General features: G+C 48.5%; 1 protein-coding gene across 2 annotated transcripts in view; it reads left to right on the plus strand.

The window, feature by feature from the left end:
* Positions 1–895: 895 nt before the first annotated feature.
* Positions 896–21839, plus strand: part of NIN (ninein) — a 152594-nt gene continuing 131650 nt past the window's right edge. For both annotated transcript variants that reach the window (XM_054970915.1, XM_054970916.1), the window contains exons 1-2: positions 896–952; positions 1200–1248. The gene's annotated coding sequence lies outside the window, so the exon portion shown is untranslated. The remainder of the gene's footprint in view (positions 953–1199; positions 1249–21839) is intronic.

Raw genomic sequence — 21839 nt, forward strand, 5'->3', positions numbered from 1 at the left:
CCCCCCTAAGAGAGTCCTTGGGGGCCCGAACCTTTTCCCCATTCCTCTCTTGCCTAGCTAACGGGCATTGTAAGCTGCCCACGGAGACAGCGACCAGTTCTATGAGCTGGATATTATTAATTAATTAATTACTTGGCCCCTGGGGGTCAAGGCACTGCCAGAGATGTCACTCCTCTGACACACACACACACCCCGCCCGGGGCAGGCTCGGCATTCAGAAAGGCCCTCTGCACATGGTCAGAAGCGCAGGCGATCTAGGCGTTGGAAGAGGCTTGGGGGCGAGTCCTGCCTTCCAATCCCTTCCCGCCCCCCCGGGCTGGCTCGCTGCTGCCCTGAGTTCCGCCGGAGGGGAAGGGGCGGAGGCTCGAGCCAGGCTGCCCCGCAGAGAGGCCCCCTTTCCCCTCTTCTGCCGTGTGCGTGTGAACGAGGGAGGACGCTCGACACGTGTACACGGAAGCCGCGCCGGCGGCTCCGAAGAGGGGACGAGGCTAAGCGGCGCCGCTCTCCCGCGAAGGAGGGCTCCGGCCCGGCTGCCCGCCTCCTGCCGGGCGGTCCCGGCGCGCAAGCCCGCCCTCTCCGCGCCCCTTCCCGGCCTGCAGCTCCTGCGCCCTCCCTGTCGCTCGGCTCCGGCCCAGCTGAGCCGGGGACGCGCCAGGCGGCGGCGAGGGCCGGCCCAGCGATGCCGCCCGGGGCCGCGCAGGGGATCGCGGCGCCCTGAGCCGGGTAAGCCCGCCGGGGGAGACGCCGCCGCCGCCGCCGCCGCTGCGCAATTGCGCGCCGGACCGTTCCGCGGCTGGGGGGCAGTGCGCGCCGCGGCCGCCAGAGGGAGCCCGGGGGGCCGGTGGAGGCGGCGGCGATGGGGCCAGGCGCAGAGCGAGCGCGGTGGGGCCGGCGGAGGGAGCGCGGCCGTCCGGGGCGAGCGCCTGGGACGCAGCGAGGGGCTCCCGGGCAGGTGGGGAGAGGCTCCTGGCCGCCGGCGCTTGGGGGCTTCTCTGGGGGGAGCTGCTGAGCTTGGGAGGCATTGGGGGTGGGGGCGGAGGGCCAGGCGGGAGAGGGGGGCGGAGACGGGAGGGGAGAGGCCGGCCGGCCGGCCAGCCCCCCGGGAGCCGCCCCTTGGAGATGCAAATGTCGCCCGCGCTCATCCCGCAGTCGACGCGGGTGCCGGGCGCCTCTAACAAAAGCTCTTCTTCTCCCGGCAGGAGCGCTGGAGGCGGCGGTGGGGGGCTTGGAGCGGCGATCCCTGAGCAGGTGAGTTCACCGGCGGGGGGGGGGGGCTTCCTAATTGGGCTCTTCCCCGTTCGGGATAGCGGGAGGGCTGCTTTTGGCCCGGCGCCCGATTTGGAGATTCTCTGCGCCATAGGGACGGGATGGGATTCATCTCCGAAGGGGTGAGCGAGCGCATCGGAGCCAGACGTCAGCTGCCGAGATGCTTTTGGTCCCCGCTGAATGCCCCCACTCCATTTCGACAGCACCTGCCTTTCTTCTCCCCCCTCCCAGCCTTTCACTCAGCCTGGACAATGGAGTGGGGGGGGTCTAGTCAGTTTCATTGTTTCTTGTCAGTTGCACGCCAAGGCGCTCTCCTGGCTTGGCTTTGCGGGCAGAACCTTGAGCAGGCTTGCAAAGAGAGAGAAGAGGGCTTATTGTCCTGCCCAGGCTAGTATCCTGTAAAAAGTTTGCCATTTCTGCTTATGCCTGGTGGTGTGAACTCCTACCGCCTGGCTGCTGTTGCTAGAGGGCTTCGGGACAAGAGGAGGTTAGAATACCTCCCTTTGCTTGCATGGCTTCTCTTTAAGTAAGTTCAGAGAGAGCCCCTGCTCCCTGACTGTTCGGTGGTTTTACTTTTTAACAAAAGAAAAAGCCTGAGGTTTTTGAGGATTTAGAAGCAACTTGGATGGCCCTTTTCTGAAATCAAAGGTAAGAAGAAACAACTGCCCAAAGAGAATGTGTCCTGGTTTTTTTCTTGACTTTTTGGGGGTTGCATCCCTTTTGAACTTGAATTGTGTGATGAACTGGACTGGAGTTAGGAAAGCACCAAGAGGTAAATTACGGGGAGCATCTCGGGGTGAGAGAAGGTTCTTGCAAATTTGCCTTTTTAAAATATATATTTTCCCCTCCTGAAAAACTTTGCCAAAACAAGCTAATAAAAAGGTTGCCGTTAAAAGTGATGTTTCCCGGTTCTTAATTAGATGTTCAATGTTTTGGCAAGCTCTCTGGCGCTGATAAGCAGCGGAACAAAAGATTTTTTCACAAACTACAACGTAGCAAGCTTGCCAATTACGTAATTGCTATTCTGGGCAAAAGGGGAGATTGTGGGACAGGCTTGCCAATTTTGCTCACCCCCCTCTTCTAAGATATACCTTTTGGCTTTGTCTCTTGCAAGAGATGTGATTTATCACACTCGATGAATCCTTCATAATTTTTTTTTGACAAAACAAAACAGATGGGCTTATTGTCTCCCCCCCCTTTCCTTTAATAGTGGGAGGGCTTGTTATTGAAAGACCCTATTACCATGCAAATATCAGAGCATCTTGAATATGTATGGCACTCCAGCCTTTTGAAGCAGTTACCATAAATTTATACCATAGCGTTCTCTATGGGACTTCTTCCCTTGTTAGTCTTCCCAGGAGCTCCTCTTGGTTAATAAACTCCCTTTCTTTGCTAAAACAAAAAGGACTTTAATTTTTTTTTTAATTAAGATTTTGCCAAACAGTTGACAAAGAATGCCAGCCAGGGGGTGGGTGGGATACGGGCCACTGTGTGGGAAGTGGGGGACATAAGTAATGGTGTTGTTTGGGGTGTGAGCACACTTGCCGGCTGTACAGCTGACTTTCCCGGTGACCCTTGAAGAGAGAGACTTGGGCAGGCCACACAGGGATAGAGCGGGCCGGGCGGGTGCCCTTGGCACTTTGTCTGCACTGGGGTCTCTTCCGTTCCGTCCCTGGTGCTCAAAAGCATTACCTGCTTCTTTAGGCAATATGCGTTCCCAGCACCAGATGAGACTACGGCGAAGTAGGATGCGAGACCACATTAAATCAGTTTTTTAAAGAGCCCTGCTCCTGCGCCTTCTCATATCATATGGAAATGCAGGTGGCTGGTGAAACTCCCCATTCTATCTCCATGTCAGGGAAAGTTGGACTTACAGATTTTCTCTGAAAATGTGGAAACTGGGCAGAATGTAGCTAGTTAATGTGGGTTTGGGGAGGGGCTGTGGCTCAGTGGAAGAGCCTCTACTTTGCATTCAGACAGTCCCAGGTTCAATCCCCGTCCTATCCAGATAGAAGGACCAGGCAGTAGGTGCTGTGAAAAATCTCTGCCCGAAACCCTGAAGAGCTTCGGCCAATCTCAGCAGACAATACTGATCGTGATGGACTATTGGTTTGATTCTGTGCCTGGCAGCTTCATGCGTGTTGAGGTGAGCAAGGAGGGTCTCCGAAGATGGTTAGCGCAAATCCAAATGGTGCCGTGAAGGCAAAATCAGCGATGTGCCCAAGAAGCAGAATTTAGTTAAGGGAAATTATTTGCGGTGTCCAGAGTCCTGCATGAAGTGAGCTTTACTAAGTTTCCGTCTTGGAAAATTTCTGCTTACTGTTTGTACGCTGCAATCTCCACCCATATGTGGGTGGAGCCCGGGATGAATAACTGAAGGAGAGTGCAACATTCTCCCAGGGAATTCGGGACCCTCCTGCTTTGCTCAGCCTAGCCTGTTTCTTCCCATGAAGAAGGCAGAGGGCCATGTCTGCTTCCTTCCTTGGATGTCATCTTCCATTTAGGGAAGCCACAAGGTTGCCAGATGATCAGGCTTGGCCTACTCTTAGGACTTAATAGCAGCATGGTCTGCAAAAAAAGAGAGCCCCGTGGCGCAGAGTGGTAAGCGGCAGTACTGCAGCCCAAGCTCTGTTCACAACCTGAGTTCGATCCCGGCAGAAGCTGGGTTCAGGTAGCCAGCTCAAGGTTGACTCAGCCTTCCATCCTTCCGAGGTTAGGAAAATGAGTGCCCAGTTTCCTGGGGGTAAAGTGTAGATGACTGGGGAAGGCAATGGCAAACCACCCTGTTACAAAAAGTCTGCCAAGAAAATGTCATGATACGATGTCCCCCCATGGGTCAGTAATGACTTGGTGCTTGCACAGGGGACTACCTTGACCTTACTTGCAAAAATCAGCCAGTGAAATTCATGCAAGTTTTTGAAGATGCTTCCATATAAATTCAGGAACAACAATAGGATAAATAAGCGGCAGCCAATCTGTATTAAGGGCAGTATACATTCAGAGAACACACAACCCAAAAACCTCAAAGGGTGGTGGCGGAGATTGCCGTCCAGCTGTACCCAACCTTTGGTGGCTCCTGCTAGGGTTTTCAAGGCAATGGACTAACAGAGGTTGTTTGCCATTGCCTGCCTCTGCGACCTTGGAGGTCTCTTCCCATCCAATTACTAACCAAAGCCGATGCTGCTTAGTTTCTGAGATCTGACAAGATCGGGCTTGCCTGGGCTATCCAGGTCAGGGTCAATCAGAGAGTATGAGCCAGTTTGGTGTAGTGGTTAAGAGCAGCAGGACTCCAATCTGGAGAGCCAGGTTTGATTCTCCACTTGAAACCAGCTGGGTGACCTTGGGTCAGTCACGGCTCTCTTAGAGCTCTCTCAGCCCCACCCAAGGTGATTGTTGTGGGAATAATAATAACATACTTTGTAAACCACTCTGAGCAGGCATTAAGTTGTCCCGAAGGGCGGTATATAAATCGAATGTTATTATTATTATAAATTTTAAAATATCAGTCGCTCTGCAGGGGGGTTTGGGAAAGGATGGCTCAAGAGTGCAAATGGCGGCCTTTGCAAATCCCGAGATCCGGTTGACATCCATCAGGTTAATCTCGTTGAAATGATCCCTTAGAGGACCAGATGGCGCAAAAAGCACTTCTAAAGGGCGCTCGAATTATGTTACAATCAGCATCCCAATCAAAATATAGTTGAGAGATTTTATCGGCAAACGTTTTGCAAAAGCATCACAGCTGATCACCAGTTCCAGAGAGGAGTTTGTTTGGCCTAAGAGCCAGCAGCTAGTGACACAGAGGGGTGTGTGTCTTGTTTTTAAAAAGTGCAGGCTTGTGAGCGGGACTTTTCTCTGTGAGCGTGCTAGAGGGGTGCTCGGTTGCTTTCTCCCCACCCCCCACTTTTGCTCAAAGGCAACAAACGTCGTTACCTGCTTTCTAATACTCTTGCTAATGGCGACACCCAACTGCTCAATTAAGAGGCTGTTAATTGCCTGACTACTTGGCAATTAATCAGCCCTCGGCACCTGCAGCTTGGGAAGTAATTGAGAGCAGTGGGAGAAGACGTGCTCCGAGGTGCCTGGAAGAGAATGGCTGGTTGGCTGCACCTTCTCGTGCCAAAGAATCGGTTCAAAGTAGCCGGGCTGTTCCAGGCAACCCGTGGGATAAGTCACCAGGAGATGTATCTTCAGTGGGTAGGCTGCTTAGCCTGATCTTGCAGCTTTCTGGAAGAACTGCTGTTCAAGAGCTGATATGCATTCAGGAAAGGTATTTTGCAAAGTCAGAGCTGGCTGTAGAGCAAGGCAAGGGGCGATGGGGACCTGGGGGGCAGCAGCGTCCCCCGTAGCCACTATCTTACCCCCACAGCCCCCTCCCCTTTCCAGGAGTGGGAGCTGTAATACTCCTTCCCTCCTCGTTCCCAAAGCATTTTAAAATATTCCAGCAAATTGCACGTGCCCGGTTGGGCTCCCTGAGCTCTCAGGAATCAGGAGTTTGGGAACCCCTACTGGGCATGTGTCGTTTATTTATTTTTTTAATAAATATTTTCAATTAGTCTTTCCATTAGGGGTAGGGGAAAGGGGAGAACAAGAGACAAAAGTATCATCCATTCTGCTTGAAACAGCACTCTGCTTGTCTTCGTTTTCCACACCGCTCATCACTTAACTGTGATCGCTAGGAAGAAATGGCAATTGTTGATTCCGCACACGTTGGATAATGCACTTCCGATCCTCTTTAGAGATCATTTGGAACTGATTTTTTCGTATGTGAAACCAAAAATCCACTTCAAAACGATTGTTAAAGTGCATTGAAAGTGCATTATCCAATGTGTGCGGAATCAACCAATATTGCCTTCACATAATTACTACATTCGAATTTTTATATTCGTTTCTCGTCCAGTTGCAGGCATCTGTAGTTTAATGTGCGTTGTTTAACGATGCCTAAAGAACGAGAAAGAGGGAGCGTTCGCTGCTGGGGGCAGTGGGGGGCATCAGGCACATCCTCTTTGCTGAGCTGCTGTTGGACCAATTTCTCCCCAAACTCGCTTGGAATAAAGTAGCAGACTTCGGAACTGGCCTCTTAGGTCATCAGGATCCGCAACAATCAGCGGGTGGTTACGTTTCTCTCGACGCCCTGAAAAAGCTTCGGCGGCTGATTTCTGCATCTCCAGCTGCCCTTTAAAGGGACGGAAGCTGGTCTTTGGGTGTTTTCTGGCTCGCTGGTAAACCATCTTGTCAAACTCCCCTTGCTTGTGGAAGGACGTTACCACGGTATCTTATGTTCGCCCTGACTTGTTGGCTTTCCGTGTGCTTGGGACTTTATTACAAGGAAGCCCTTCCCGGTGAGCCATCCATTGCCTACAAATTGAAATGGTGCAGTCTTCTCCTGTGATGACGATAACATGATATTGTGTTGTGTTTGCTCAGGTTCATCACATGTTATCTTTGATGGCCCTTCCCTCCTTTCTCTCTGTTAAGACTTTAACTTGGAAGCTCCCTGGGGCAGGGGGCTGTCTCTGAGTTGCTGGTCGTTTTTTGCTTATGCGGTAGGATGCCCAGGTGTATTGTGCTGTCACTCATACTTGTCGCTCATACACCTGACGCGGCCTTCTTCTAAGCCAGGCCATTGGTCTGCTGAGGTCTGTATCCTCTGCCTGGCAATGGGTCTCTAGTAGAGGGCTCATTTTGAGCGGAAACGCACAGGAACGCAGTTCCGGAAGTTCCCAAAAGAGGTCACATGTCAGGTGGCCCCGCCCACCTGACTCAGCCATTTTGGGCCCGTTTCAGCCTGGATTGGGGCCAAAACGGCCCGGATTGGGCCCCTGATGGATGGTGAATTACTCTCCCACTCAGCAGCGGCCCGATCCTGACCATTCGGGGCCCCTTTTCGGCCATTTTCAGCCCCTTTTGCCATTTTGGGCCTGAATGGCCAGGATTGGGTCCAGAACAGCCAGGATAGGTGATATCGGGGGTGTGGCATATGCAAATCAGTTATGCTAATGACACACTTCCAGTGATGGCAAGGGGTGTGGCATATGCTAATGAGTTTTACTAATGAGTTCCTCCAGCTCTTTTTCTACGAAATGACCCCGATGCCAGCTATCTGAACCTTATAACTGGAGATACCAGGGGTTGAACCTGCAAACTTCTGCATTCCAAGCTGAACTCTGATGTTCTCTCTGACATGGATAGCCCAGGCAAGCCCGAACTCATCAGATCTTGGAAGCTAAGCAGGGTCAGCCTTGGTTAGTAATTGGATGGGAGACCTCCAAAGAAGACGAGGGTTGCAGAGGCAGGCAATGGCAAACCACCTCTGTTAGTCAATTGCCATGAAAACCCCACCTGGGGTCACCAAAAGCTAGCTATGACTTGGAAGCACTTTGCACCACCACCAACCGGATGTTCAGCCACTCACGCCGCTGTTGGGGAGGGTTGTATGTCTGTAGCTCTAAGAATTCCGAATATAGGGGCCTTAGGAAGCATACTAGGGAATTTCCGAAGAAAATCGGCCTGTGTTTTATGGATTACAGCAAAGCTTTTGACTGTGTGGATCATGAAAAGCTATGGAGAGTGTTAAAAGAAATGGGGGTGCCACAACATCTGATTGTTTTGATGCGCAACCTGTACTCTGGACAAGAGGCTACGGTCAGGACAGAATATGGGGAAACAGAATGGTTTCCAACTGGCAAAGGTGTCAGACAAGGATGTATATTATCTCCCTACCTGTTCAACCTCTATGCAGAACATATCATAAGGAAAGCTGGATTAGATCTAGAAGAAAGTGGAGTGAAAATTGGTGGGAGGAACATTTGAAGTCTTTCATTCATAGGGTCGCCATAGATCAGAGGTGACTTGATGGCACATAACAAGGAAGCATGCCTGCACATCCACTGATATGCATGAGCTAGACTTTTCCCCAACTCCATTGGTGTCTTGGTAACAGATTCAGGAAGACAGAAGAAGGTACTTCTTTGCAAAACCCGGAACTTAATTTATGAGATTTGCTGTCGTGTGATTTGTTGACAGTCCCTGCCTGTCATGGCTTTAAAACAACGGCATGGAGAAGAGGCCAATCACTGGTCCGTAGGTGTGATGGCTCAAAGGACCCTCCACTTGAAAGGCTTGGAGGGGAAATGCCGGAGAGGGTTGCAGGGGAGGCCGGCTGCCTTCAGGCCCCGACTGTGGGTTTCCAAGAAGCAGCTGGTTGTCAACAGCTAACGGGTGAGATAGACCTTTGGTCTGATTCACCAGCTGCTCCACTGCACAGATTTGAAATAGTTTCCTCTTAGGAGCTCCGGTTGGCTCTGTGTGCATGGAGAATTGTAACAGGAGAGCAAACACAATAAACATCAAAGGGACACTTGGCAAACTTTGAAGTGCTATTTTCAAAGATACTAAGGTCGTTTTGTCTGCTTCACCGGGCTACTGAAAAAAATACAGAGGGGAACACTGTGTGGTAACAAAGATAATGAATCAAAAGACCCACAACAATAAGGACTAGCAACTTAACATAAAGTCTACAAAGTACAGCACACACTTATGGTTTAAGTTACTAACCGCTTTTATGAACAATATTGATCACAAAGGCCACTAGCCTGTTCCTTTTCAATACAAAATGAACACAAGGATTGCACAAACAGAAAGCTGGAGCCCTGTAGACAGGGGCAGAGACCAGGGGCACTGGGAAGAAGCGGAGGAGAGCACATGGCTGATGAGGGCAAGATCTTGCCTGTGGCTGGTGGTTCAAGGAAAGCAGCCCAGTGGGTTTGAGGACAGAGCTAATAGCCAAAGCTCTTCACCCGAGCAGAGGGAAGTCTGCCCTTCTTTGCCACTGGCCTCTCAACCTGAGCTTTGTGTGTGTTATGTGCCATCAACTCACCTCTTTTTTTTAAGCTCAAACAGACTTTATTAATTAAATAAAACATCCTTATACATATAATGATAACATTCGATGATAACATGAGGTTAACCGATACAAAATGTCGAACATGTAGATTTTGACAAATTATATCATTACAAGTAGGTAACTCTGGTTCTGGAAAAGCTTTGCTACTATAAGTAGTAAACATGTCTATAAAACATCATTGTTCTAAAATAGTTCGATATAAGAAACTTGAAGGCTGCATGTCATTTTTATCAATAAATTCGAAAAAGGGCATCCATTTTTCATAGAAATTTATTTTTTTTATTAAGTGAATTTGAACACTGGTTCCTTTCAATAATTTTTTCAATTATAAACTGATCCTAGACCTGAGAATACCATTGTGTTACTGATGGAGGGGTGTGTTTGTTCCAATTTTAAGTCACCTCTTACCTATGGCAACCCTATGAATGAAAGACCTCCAAAACGTCCTATCATTAACAGACTTGCTCAGATCTTGCAAACTGGAGGACGTGGCTTCTTTTATTGAGTCAAGCCATCTCGCTTCGTCTTCCTCTTTTCCTTTTGCCTTCCAATTTTCCCAGCATTATTAACTTTCCCAGAGAATCTCGTCTTCTCATGATGTGACCAAAGTACAATAGTCTCAGTTTTGTCCCTTTAGCTTCTAGGGAGAATACAGGCTTTAACACCCTAATAATAGTAAGTATATATTGCTCTCTCAGCGTGCAAATTGCTTCACATACACACTCACGGTAATCCTTCCAGCGCCCCTGTCAAGTGAGCCAGTGTTAGCTCAAGTTTTACAGAATGGGGAGCTAAGAGAGCGTAGCTTGCCTAAAGCCACCCACTGAGTTCAGTGGCCATGGGATGCCATAGAGTCTGTCTGCCCTGAGAAGTTGCTATTTTTTCCCAAGGGGGACTGATCTCCGAGGCCTGGAGATCAGTTGTAATTCGGGGACGACGCCAGGCCCCAGCTGGAGGTTGGCAACCCTTTAAGCAAAGTGATCAAGCAGCTCTGTGAAGTCCCCAAGGGGAAACCCTGTGGGTGACGCTTGGAGGCCTTTGGAGAATAAAAACGTGGTAGGCTCAGGATTGCGTTGAACCCAGAATTTATATCTGTGTCAAAAGCATAGGATTGCTCACTTGGGACTAGAGACATTGTTGCCTGTTTTGTTTTGTTTTTACCTCTGGTCCTTATGAAAGGGAGTCTCTGCCTGAATCAGGCTGGTGTGGGCTTTGGGTAGGGGCAGAGGTTTTTTTTAATGCTGATGTTCCTTTGAACAAAGGGTAACATTTAAACCGGACCACCTTTCTTCCCTTTTCCCCAGCGGCAATAACTGTGTTTGTTTGCAGGCTTACAAGAAATGCAGTCATTAGCGATGAGCGAAGAGTATTATTCCTAGCTGGCCACGGCACCCCCTCATTAAGTCATCCAGCACGTCTTTGCTCGCTCTCGTAGGGAATCTTGCTCTGGAGTCCTGCGTTTTGCGGTCTAAGCTTGTGTGTCTCCTGCATGCTTTCTTTGTTGTTTACAAAAAAATTTTAAATTGCAGGCATGCTTCAAGCTTTCATCCAGAGCGGTTTATTTTAATAGAGCAAGAATTATAGTGGATGTCGCTGAGCAAAACACACTCCCAGGTGGGGATTTGCACTCGTTGAGATCGGGTTGCTACCTGTGCAAAGCACATGTGTGCTTGCGTACACACACCTCTGTGTCTTCTACCATGACAGACCATTGGTCCCTCTGGCTCAGTATTGTTGTCGCGCTCCCAGCAGTGAGAAGTCTCAGAGCTGCAGCACTTCCTTAGATTGGTTCCCTTTGGAGGAGAGAACACTGGAGGCTGATGGCATTTTGGTAGAATGTACAAATATATAAGCAGAGTAAAAGCGGAGGTGAAGAAGTACACTGGTAGGGCAGCAGATGTGCTAAATAAATATAAAAATAATAACAGCATTCGGTTTTTATACTGCCCTTCAGGACAACTTAACACCCACTTAGAGCGGTTTGCAATGTGTGTTATTATTATTGTCAAAGGTTTTCACGGCCGGAGAACGTTAGTTGTTGTGGATTTTCCGGGCTGTATTGCCGTGGTCTTGCTATTGTAGTTCCTGACGTTTCTCCAGCAGCTGTGGCTGGCATCTTCAGAGGAGTAGCACCGAAAGACAGGGATCTCTCAGTGTCAATGTGACACATTGACAGCTGCTGGCGAAACGTTAGGAACTACAATGCCAAGACTATGGCCATACAGCCCAGAAAATCTACAACAACTAATGGTATTATTATCCTTACAACAATCATCCTGTGAGGTGAGTGGGGCTGAGAGAACTCTGGAAGAGCTGTGACTGACCCAAGGTCACCCAGCTGGCTTCAAGCAGAGGAGGGGGGAATCAGACCCAGTCCTCCAGATTAGAGTCCTGCCGTTATTAACCACGACACCAAACTGGCTCCATCAGATCCCAGAGAGAGAGATTCTTCATTCCTAAGGGGCTGCAGCCACTCCAAGCAGACTTGGAGTGTACTTACTTTTTCTCTGTTCCTTTCACTATCCAAATCTATGCTTTCTTCTCACTTAACTGCACATGTGCCTACTCCCTTCACCCCAGAGGGAGGTGTATCTCCCCCCACGCCTTGATGAGCTGCTTGTAAAGGGCCATTAAGGGCCCAGTCTAAACACATGACTTTTCCTTTCACCTTGCAGCAGTCTGAGCCACAATGGTCAGATCTCGAACTCATTACAGTATCATCTCCTTTGACTGGCAGCTCCACACCTGCTTCCTGAAAGAGGCAATTGGGACATTCTACATGGAAAGCATGTAGAATAGTATCATGCATGTGATCTGAGAAGGCTCTGCTTCTATTCTAGGGAGCAGGCACCCCTACACAGACATTCCCTAACTCCTGCTTATAAGACTAACAAAATTTGCCGTAGGGTATGAGCTTTCGGGAGCCACAGCTCCTTCATATCTGAAAAAGTGAGCTGTGGCTCACAAAAGCTCATACCCTACGGCAAATCTTGTTAGTTTTATAGGTGCTCCTGGACTCTTGCTCTTTTCTACTGCTACAGACAGACTAACGCGGCTACCCATCTTGATCAAACTCCTGCCTGTTTTCCCCACAAGCTTTCTCGAGTACAGGGCTTGCCACCCTCTCTTTTAGAATCATAGAATCATAGAGTTGGAAGGGGCCATACAGACCATCTAGTCCAACCCCCTGCCCAGTGTAGGATCAGCCTAAAGCATCTCTGACAAAGATTCATCCAGCCTCTTCTTGAAAACTGCCAGTGAAGGGGAGCTCACCACCTCCCTAGGCAGCTGATTCCACTTTTGAACTACTCTGACCATGAAAAAGTTTTTCCTAATATCCAGCCGGTACCTTTGTGCATGTAATTTAAGCCCATTGTTTCGGGTCCTACCCTCTGCTGCCAACTGGAACAGCTCCCTGCCCTCCTCCAAATGACAGCCTTTCAAATATTTAAAGAGAGAAATCATGTCCCCCCTCAACCTCCTGTTCTCCAAACTAAACATTCCCAAGGCCCTCAGCCTTCCCTCGTAGGGCTCAGTCTCCAGACCCCTGATCATCCTCGTCACTCTCGATTTTGGCCACATCCTTTTTGAAGTGAGGCCTCCAGAACTGAACGCAATACTCCAGGTGCGGCCTGACCAAGGCAGTATAGAGAGGGGCTATGACCTCTGACCGTGAAAAAGGAAGCCGATAGCAGCAGAGCTTTATTCTTCGCTTCTCTGCAAATCGGATGCCTTGCTAATACTTTTCACGACCCGTGATAGTAAGCACAACTCTTAGAAGTAGTGGCCAGCCGTATGGCCAAGCAAGCAGACTGTGAAAGCGTGTCCTGAGGAACCATCTGTCCCCACTTTAAAGGCAAATCTCGAAGAGGATTCAAGTCAGGGTCGAATGAGGTTGGAAGAAGCTGGGAACGAGGAGGTCAAGGTGAGCTCTGATTTACCAGGGACAGCTCTCCTTGCAATGGGGACGGGGGAGCAGAAAAATGACTCTAGAGGTTGACTTCGCTGGGAAGGTTTTCCAGCAAAGAGAAGAATCTTGATATCCATACCTGGAAAGCTGTTAGAACAAAATTCTAGAACGGAATTATCAAAAATTCCCTCTTTGAGCATTTATTAAAGAAGGCTGTGATTACCATGAACCAGCAAGAATTTCTCAAGAACAAGCCGCTGTGTAATCTGCCTTGAATCGCAATGAGAAAGGCGAACTATAAATAACAGAATTTATGTATTTATTTATGCCATTTACAGTCCGCCTTTCTCACTGAGACTCAAGACAGATTACATAGGGTGAGATTGTGTGTTATGTGCCATCAAGTCGCCTCCGACCTGTGGCAACCCAGTGTTTGATTAGCACAGTCAGTATCAAGGACATTTAAATAAACAATGCCATAGGGTAAATAAATGCAAGTTTACAAAGACATAGCAAAAGTCCAATGCAGAGTTGAAGAAATGCTGGAACAGAACATAAGCAATTCTAGGACTGACATTAGACAACATCCAGAGGTAAGCCATGTTAGTCTGTAGCAGCAAAATAGTAAAGAGTCCAATAGCACCTTTAATACTCACCAACTTTATTGTAGCATAAGCTTTCGAGAGCCACAGCTCTCTTTGGGCCAAACTACAAGTGACGAATGACACAGGTTGGACACTTGTCAGCTTCCCTCCAGTTTTGATGGGAAATGTAGGCAGCTTGGCAGAATGTTGGACAAGTGACTGTTGAAAAGTCCATTGGACAGCAGTCGGAGAGCCAAGCTGCAAGACCAGGACGCCTACATTTCCCATCAAAACGTGAGGGAAGCTGAGAAGTGTCCAACCTGTGTCATTCGTCACTTGTAGCTTGGCCCATATGTCAGATGCAGTTGGTCAAAGGTGCTACGGGACACTTTACTATTAGACAACATAGAACTACCCAGTAGGGTCATACTTAAAGCAACAGGTAGTATGTAAGGCAACATAGTGGTGAAGTCTCTTGTCCCTAAGTCATTAGTGAAGCATTGGTTTAAGATCGTAAAATAAATTTGTCTGCGCTGTCCTCTTCCAGCTGTGGCCGAGGGCTGGTCGGGTTGGCTGGGGATCAGCAGTTAGTGCAGCCAGATGTTGCAGCCGCAGTCTCAACTGTCCAGCCATCTGGAAGGGGAGAGGACAAGGCCCGCAGTCAGCTGTGCCTGGCTTTGTGTGCCTGGCTTTGGTCTCTCCCTGCCTGTCCCTGCCCCTAGTCTAGGGTTGCCAGCTTCAAGTTGGGAAATTCCTGGAGATCTGGGGGGTGAAACCTGGAGAAAGTGGGGTTTGGGGAGGGGAAGGACCTTGGCATGGCATAATTCCATAGAGTCCATCCCCCAAAAGTAGCCATTCTCTCCAGGGGAACTGATCGCTGTGGCCTGGAGACCAGTTGTAATTCCGGGAGATCTCCAGCCACTACCTGGAGGCTGGCAGCCCTACCCTAGTCCCTCAGCCTTGCCGGTCCTCCCTTCCTGAGCTCTCTGTCTCCATGTGAGCCTGAGCCACAGCCCAAGGAAGTTTTGAAACAGCATTTGCAGGGAACCTGTCACGGAGGGCCTGGATTATTGCCCCTGCTTTGCTATTTATTTATTTATTTCATTCCATTTATACCCTGCCCTCCCCATAGATGGGCTCAGGGCGGCTATGGGTTTGCTGACTTGGGTTTGCTGCTTCTGGTTGTGAGAGGCTATGGCAGCTGCCAGATCTGAGTTAAGCACCATTGAACGAGGCGGAGGACATCCCCGGGCATCAGTGTCGAATCTTTGGTTTTTTAAAATTGGCTCAAGGTGGTAGACCAGTAGATAGGAAGTGCAGACTGGGGCCTCGGGTTTTGAGCCCTTCCTCTGCGAAGGTGCAGTCTTGAGCGAGCATTTGGTCTCTGCGTCATAAAATGGATCGGTATAGCAGCCTGCCCTGCAAGGGTGATGTAATGTGAAGCCCCAGCAGTAGCCATTCGTGGGGGGGGGGGGGACTCCGTGATTTTGCACTGCTTTGGCCTGCAATAAATTGATAGCGCTCTGAGGAAGAATGGGCAGTTGCTAGGAGACATGCAAACTCTTTCCCGTCCCCAAGGCATCGTAGGTGGTCACTCCACTGAACTTGTGTGTTTTCCCTTCTTTAACTTAAGACAGATTTCTTAGCGGTTCGACCTTGAGCTATGTCCTACATTTTGAGCTGGTCATGTGACAGTCCTGGACTTTGGCTTTTCCAGATCAAGATTTTAATAATTATTTCTTCAAAGAGCTCAAGGCAGAATTGAGAGCCAGTTTGGTGTAGTGGTTAAGAGCAGCAGGACTCTAATCTGAGCCAGGTTTGATTCCCCAAGTTTTGATGAGCCAGGTTTGATTCCCCACTCCTCCACTTGAAGCCAGCTGGTGACCATGGGGCAGTCACAGCTCTCTCAGAGCTCTCTCAGCCCCACCCACCTCACAGGGTGTTTGTTGTTGTGAGGATAATAATAGCATACTTTGTAAACCTCTCTGAGTGGGTGTTCAGTCATCCTGAAGGACAGTATATAAATTGAATGTTATTATTTATTTACTTATTTATTACATTTCTAGACCGTCCTCCCCGTCGGACAGGCTCAGGGCAGTGTAACAACATACAATTTATAACATTCAGTTTAAAGCAATAAAAACATTATAAATAAACATTTAAAAACATTATACATGTGCAATAAAATTAGGATTTGTAGAGCCCCCCCCCAGCATTTATCTCCATGGGGGTACAAACTGAAATCCTGCCCTCAAGTCATAGCTGACTTACCAACCCCTGGTGGGGTTTTCATGGCAAGAAACTATCAGAAGTGGTTTGCCATTGCCTGGCTCTGCAACCCTGGTCTTTGTTGGAGGTCTCCCATCCAGTTACTAACCAAGGTCAACTCTGCTTAATGTATTGTCGAAGGCTTTCACGGCCGGAGAACGATGGTTGTTGTGGGTTTTCCGGGCTGTATTGCCGTGGTCTTGGCATTGTAGTTCCTGACGTTTCGCCAGCAGCTGTGGCTGGCATCTTCAGAGGGGTAGCACCAAAAGATAGAGATCTCTCAGTGTCGCACTGTGACACTGAGAGATCTCTATCTTTTGGTGCTACACCTCTGAAGATGCCAGCCACAGCTGCTGGCGAAACGTCAGGAACTACAATGCCAAGACCACGGCAATACAGCCCGGAAAACCGACAACAACCATCAACTCTGCTTAGCTTCTAAGATCTTACAAGCTTGGGCTTGCCTAGGCTATCCAGGTCGAGATCTCTCTGGGGTAGTTTAGGCTAAAGAGAGTGACTGTCTTAGAGTCACCCAGTGAGCACATGGCATTGCATTGCATAGGGCATTGGAGTTCTGCCTGGCAGGGGTAGGAGCAGTTAAGCCAGGCTGCGGCACCGGAGAGGAAGAGAGAGCTTTTGTGGGGCTGGATGTCTCCATCCCTGCCTGTGCTAAAATAGACTCTCTGTTGCCAAGTGACCTGATCTCGCTGTCCTTTGGCTCATCTCTCTACGGGCAAGGAGAGGCAGCAGGTCTGGTGCCTTTTGCTTTTTCTAAGCATGCACTCTGATGGGCATTCTCTCCCAACACATTTTAAAACAATTACTTTATGTTATTTATAATCTGCCTTTCTCACTGAGACTCAAGGTGGATCACATAATGTAATGGCTACCATGTTTATTTTATTTATTTTGGGGAAAGGTATATGCCTCCTTTCCAGAAACCTGCTTGGGACAGCCTTCAGCTAAGTTCGTAAAACAAAGTCGTTGAAACACAATAATTAAAAGCAAAGACATTAAAACTCAGACCGATGCCTAAAAAACCAATGTGTTTGTGTGTTATGTGCGGTCAACCTATGATGACCCTCCAAAAGACCTTCAAAACATCCTATCCTGCTCAGATCCTGCAAACTGGAGGACGTGGCTTCTTTTATTGAGTCCAGCCATCTCGTTTTAGGTCTTCCTCTTTTCCTACTGCCTTCTGCTTTTCCAAGCATTATTGACTTTTCCAGAGAATCTTGTCTTCTCACAATGTGACCAAAGTACAATAGCTTCAGTTTTGTCATTTTAGCATCTAGGGAGGATTCAGGCTTGATTTGATCTAGTACCCACTTATTGGTCTTTTTGGCTGTCTGTGGTATCCGTAGAACTCTCCTCCAACACCACATATCAAATGAATCCTATGCTCGTGACCGAAAAACAATATACTCCTATCTGGGGTAGTCGTCCTCTTCCACTGAGCACGCAGCTTTGGGAGGGACGCACATAGAGCAGTGAAGGAGGAAGGGGAGACCGACCTAACCAGCCAGATCAGCCAAATCAACCCTGGAGATCAATGGGGTGACAGATGTCGCAGCCAGATCGCCCTCCCGTCTTGTTTCAAATGAATCAGTTTTCTTACTGTCAGCTTTCTTTATTGTCCAGCTTTCACATCCATCCATTGTAATGGGGAATACCATCTTTTGAATTATCTTGATCTTGGTTCCCAGAGAGACAGCTTTATCCAGTGCCGATACCTAAAAAAACAGACCAATGCCGATACCTAAAAAAACAGACCAAAAACAGACCAATGAGACTCTCCGCCCAGAAGAGGGTGTGTATATAATACATGTATACAATCTTCTTTAAAAGAAAAACCTAAACCAGTTTCTTTTTGAAGTAGGCACAGTGTTAGAGAAAGTCCTTCTATCTCACTCTGTCTGTTTGCGGATAACCAGAGATTATCTGGGGTTTAACTGGGATAAAGCAAAATAGCATGTTTGCAGAAAGAGCACGCAGTGCAGGGCAGGTGTGTTTCCTTCATTCCCTAATAAAAGCGAGTGATTATGAAGGCTCTTCATAATTCTTACACGTGCTGTCAAAAGGAAGCCGCTCTAGGTTAGCACTTCGCAAGCTCCAGCAGATCGGTTTTTGAACGTGGTTTTGTTGCGTGGCGTAACTGGAGGAAAAAATCTGTTGCGATTTCGGTTGTGCTGCTGCTGCTGCTGCAGAGTTCCTTAATCATGCCCGCTTAGCCCCCCCAGTCCTTGGCCTTGCTTCTTCTAGTGTGATGTAGTGAGTAGTGTCTCTCTACACAAGACATCTGACAAGTGTTCTTCATGTGTCGGGAGATGCAATGTTAACCGGGAAGCATAGTTTTGAAAGATAGAGCCGGCGCAGATCGCTCTGGAGGGGATGGATTCTCTCAGAGCCTCTGGCGTGTCGGACTGTCTCGCCTTCTGGAGCTTTTACCCTGCCACTGCTTAAAACTTTGAATTAACTGAGCAGGGCAAAGGCTCTGGAAGGGGAGATGCCAGAGGCAATGGAAAGTTGTGAGAGAATCTGTCCCCTCCGGAGCAATCTCCGCCGGCTCTGTCTTTTAAAACTATGCTTCCTAGCTAACGTTGCATCTTCCAGCACTTGATGAACACGCACCCAGGGGTCTCATGTAGAGGGACTCTTAGACTTAGACCAAGGATTTCTAGGTTCAAATCCCTGCTGAACTGCAAAGCTTACTGATAGATTCTGGACTAGTAGTTTAGGCAGAGTAGAGACTAAATAGGGCAGTTCTGAGGATACAGTGGAGGAGTGAGATGAAGAAAAGCATGTATGTTCAGGGGGAAGGAACGAGAAATAGGAATAATACTAATAGTAGCAGCAGCACGTGGCAAATATTTTAAATATTTAATATTTTTAATATTTTTAATATTTAAATATTAAAACCCTTTTCATGGTTGTGTCTTGGCTTTTTGACGAAGGTTAGAGTTAGGTAGATACTTTCCTTTCCCCTGCAACGTCTCACTTCTCAAAGTGGTGGCCAAGAGCGAGCTAAGCACTGTGTCAGACTAGTGAACTTTGTGCGCACACCCAAAAAAACAACCCCAAACTAATAATCCATTCCGGCATCATTTTTTCACATGGACTTGAAAGTTCTCAATAAAGCACCAAATGTTATTTCTGCACGGGCAAAACTTCAGGGGTTGATTGGCGTATGTCCAGTCGGCAGCTGTGGTGGTAGGCATGTGCTCCTTATAATAATAATAACAGCACTTTTGTACTAAAGAGTCCAGTAGCACCTTTAAAACTAACCAACTTTATTGTAGCATAAGCTTTCAAGAACCACTGCTTTTTTTGTCAGATGTATCTGTAGCATAAGCTTTTGAGAAACACAGCTCTCTTAGTCAGATGCATCTGTAGCATAAGCTTTCGAGAACCACAGGTCTCTTTGTCAGATACATCTGTACAGGGCTTTTTTTCTGGGAAAAGAGGTGGTGGAACTCAGTGGGTTGCCCTCAGAGAAAATGGTCACATGGCTGGTGGCCCTGCCCCCTGATCTCCAGACAGGGGAGTTTAAACTCCCCTCTGTCTGGCGATCAGGGGGCGGGGCCACCAGCCATGTGACCATTTTCAAGAGGTTCCAGAAGCCTGTTCCCCCACGTTCCCCCTGAAAAAAAGCTCTGCTTCTGTAGCATAAGCTTTCGAGAAACACAGCTCTCTTTGTCAGATGTATCTGTAGCATAAGCTTTTGAGAAACACAGCTATCTTTGTCAGATGCATCTGTAGCATAAGCTTTCGAGAAACACAGCTCTCTTTGTCAGATGTATCTGTAGCATAAGCTTTTGAGAAACAAAGCTATCTTTGTCAGATGCATCTGTAGCATAAGCTTTCGAGAAACACAGCTCTCTTTGTCAGATGTATCTGTAGCATAAGCTTTTGAGAAACACAGCTCTCTTTGTCAGATGCATCTGTAGCATAAGCTTTCGAGAACCACAGCTCAGTTCGTCAGATGCATCTGATGAAGAGAGCTGTGGTTCTCGAAAGTTTATGCTACGATAAAGTTGGTTAGTCTTAAAGGTTCTACTGTACTCTTTACTATTTCGCAACTACAGACTAACACGGCTAACTTCTCTGGATCTATGCACTTTTCTACCACTCTTCTAGACATAGTGCCCACTCAGAGTGGTGAACAAAGTTTGTGTTGTTATTATCCCCATGATCCAGCTCTGGGGCTAGAGGAATGTCTTACTCAAGGCCACCTGCAGAGCTCATGGCAGACGTGGGAGTCGAACCAGCAGAGTGTGGACTCACAGCCCAGGCACTTAACCACTAGACTACAGCAGCCAGTAGTAGGCATGCCTATGGCCAGCCATCGTTGTGGGTGATGGAAGTCAAGCCACCTCATGTAGGGTTGCCAGCTCCAAGTTGGGAAATTCCTGGAGATTTGGGGGGTGAAACCTGGAGAAACCTGGAGAAAGTGGGGTTTGGGGAGGGAAAGGACCTTGGCACGCCATAATGCCATAGAGCCCGCCCCCAAAAGTAGCCATTTCCTCCAGGTGAGCCGATGTAGTGTGGTGCTGGAGCAGCATGGGCAGGCCACGAAACTCCCTCGGTGTCATTCTCTGTCGGCCCTTTTGGAGCCTCCATGACGGAAAGATCTTTGCTGTAGGGTGCCTTCCCCTAGCACTCGGGCTTCTTTACATAGAATTCTGTACTGGTGCTCAGCATCTAGTGTCGGTCTTTGAATCATTGGGTATATAGCTGCAGTTCACAGTTCTCAAGGTTATATACATACTAGCACCAGAGCTTGTTGTGGCATAATACAGTGGGCACTAGCAGCAGGCACCAGGCTGGGCTGGGCCGCCAAGCCGGGCCGCCCTATGTCACCAGGTCGGGCTGCCCCACGCCACAGCAAGCCACTGGGCTGGGCCACACCACCGCACCAGGCCCCGAGGTGGAGGGAAGGCCTAGGGCCCACAGTGCCATGTCTTTCCACTACCGTGCCAGTCCTTCTTTGGCCTCCAGAAGCCCTGAGGCAGCAGGAAACCCTGGCGGCACAGTGCTGGGCCGCGGCTTCCTGGGCCTCCGAAAGCCCTGAGGCAGTGGGTAGACCCTGTGCCACAGTCCTGGGCCTTCCCACAGCCGCTTTAGGCCTTTCCAGGCCTCTGGAGGCCTCAAGGTGGTAGCAGGGAGGAAAACCGTTTTGCTACCGACTCGCTTCTTATGCACAGGGATAAGAAGTGAGTCGTTGGCAACACGGTTTGCCTTTTATGTTTATGAATGATTTAAAGTACAGGGCAGTTTTGGGAAGGGAAGCCGAGCAGTCTGGGTGGCGAATCAGTGGCAATGGTGTCTGTTGGGGATACTGTGGGAAGGGTATTTCGGTGAGGGGAGGGCGCCGTGCATGGTTTCCATCTTTGGATGCTGCCAAGTCATTACTTCTGGACTGCCAGCGCAGAAAAAGACTGTCGGACAGCCGATGAACATTTGAAGAAATTGTCTGGCATTTAACTGCTTAATCAGTTAATAATGACCAACATTTACTTGTCGGGAAACCTTAATTAAGGTGCCTTTTGTTGAGAGTCCTCATGAAAGGGGACAATTTCTCTCCTGTGAAAATGTACAAATTAATCAACTACAACTCCAAATAATGGTGGTCTGTTTTCCCCTCTTGGTTTTGCTCCAAAAGGCAAACCATCTGCTAGCTGGAAGGGGAAAAAAAACATATTAAAAGTTTTTAGATAAATTACCACAAAGAGAGAGAGAGTCTACATTGCTGATAAGTCGAGCCTTTGAGCCTCAGTTACTGGAAACAAGTGCTTTCTGTGGTCATAGGTCCAGAGGAGTTAGCCGTGTTAGTCTGTAGTTGCAAATAGTAAAGAATCCAGTAGCACGTTTAAGACTAACCAATTTTATTGTAGCATAAGCTTTCGAG

The sequence above is a fragment of the Eublepharis macularius genome, chromosome 2 (assembly GCF_028583425.1).
Source record: "Eublepharis macularius isolate TG4126 chromosome 2, MPM_Emac_v1.0, whole genome shotgun sequence".
In the NCBI taxonomy this organism is placed as follows: domain Eukaryota; kingdom Metazoa; phylum Chordata; class Lepidosauria; order Squamata; family Eublepharidae; genus Eublepharis; species Eublepharis macularius.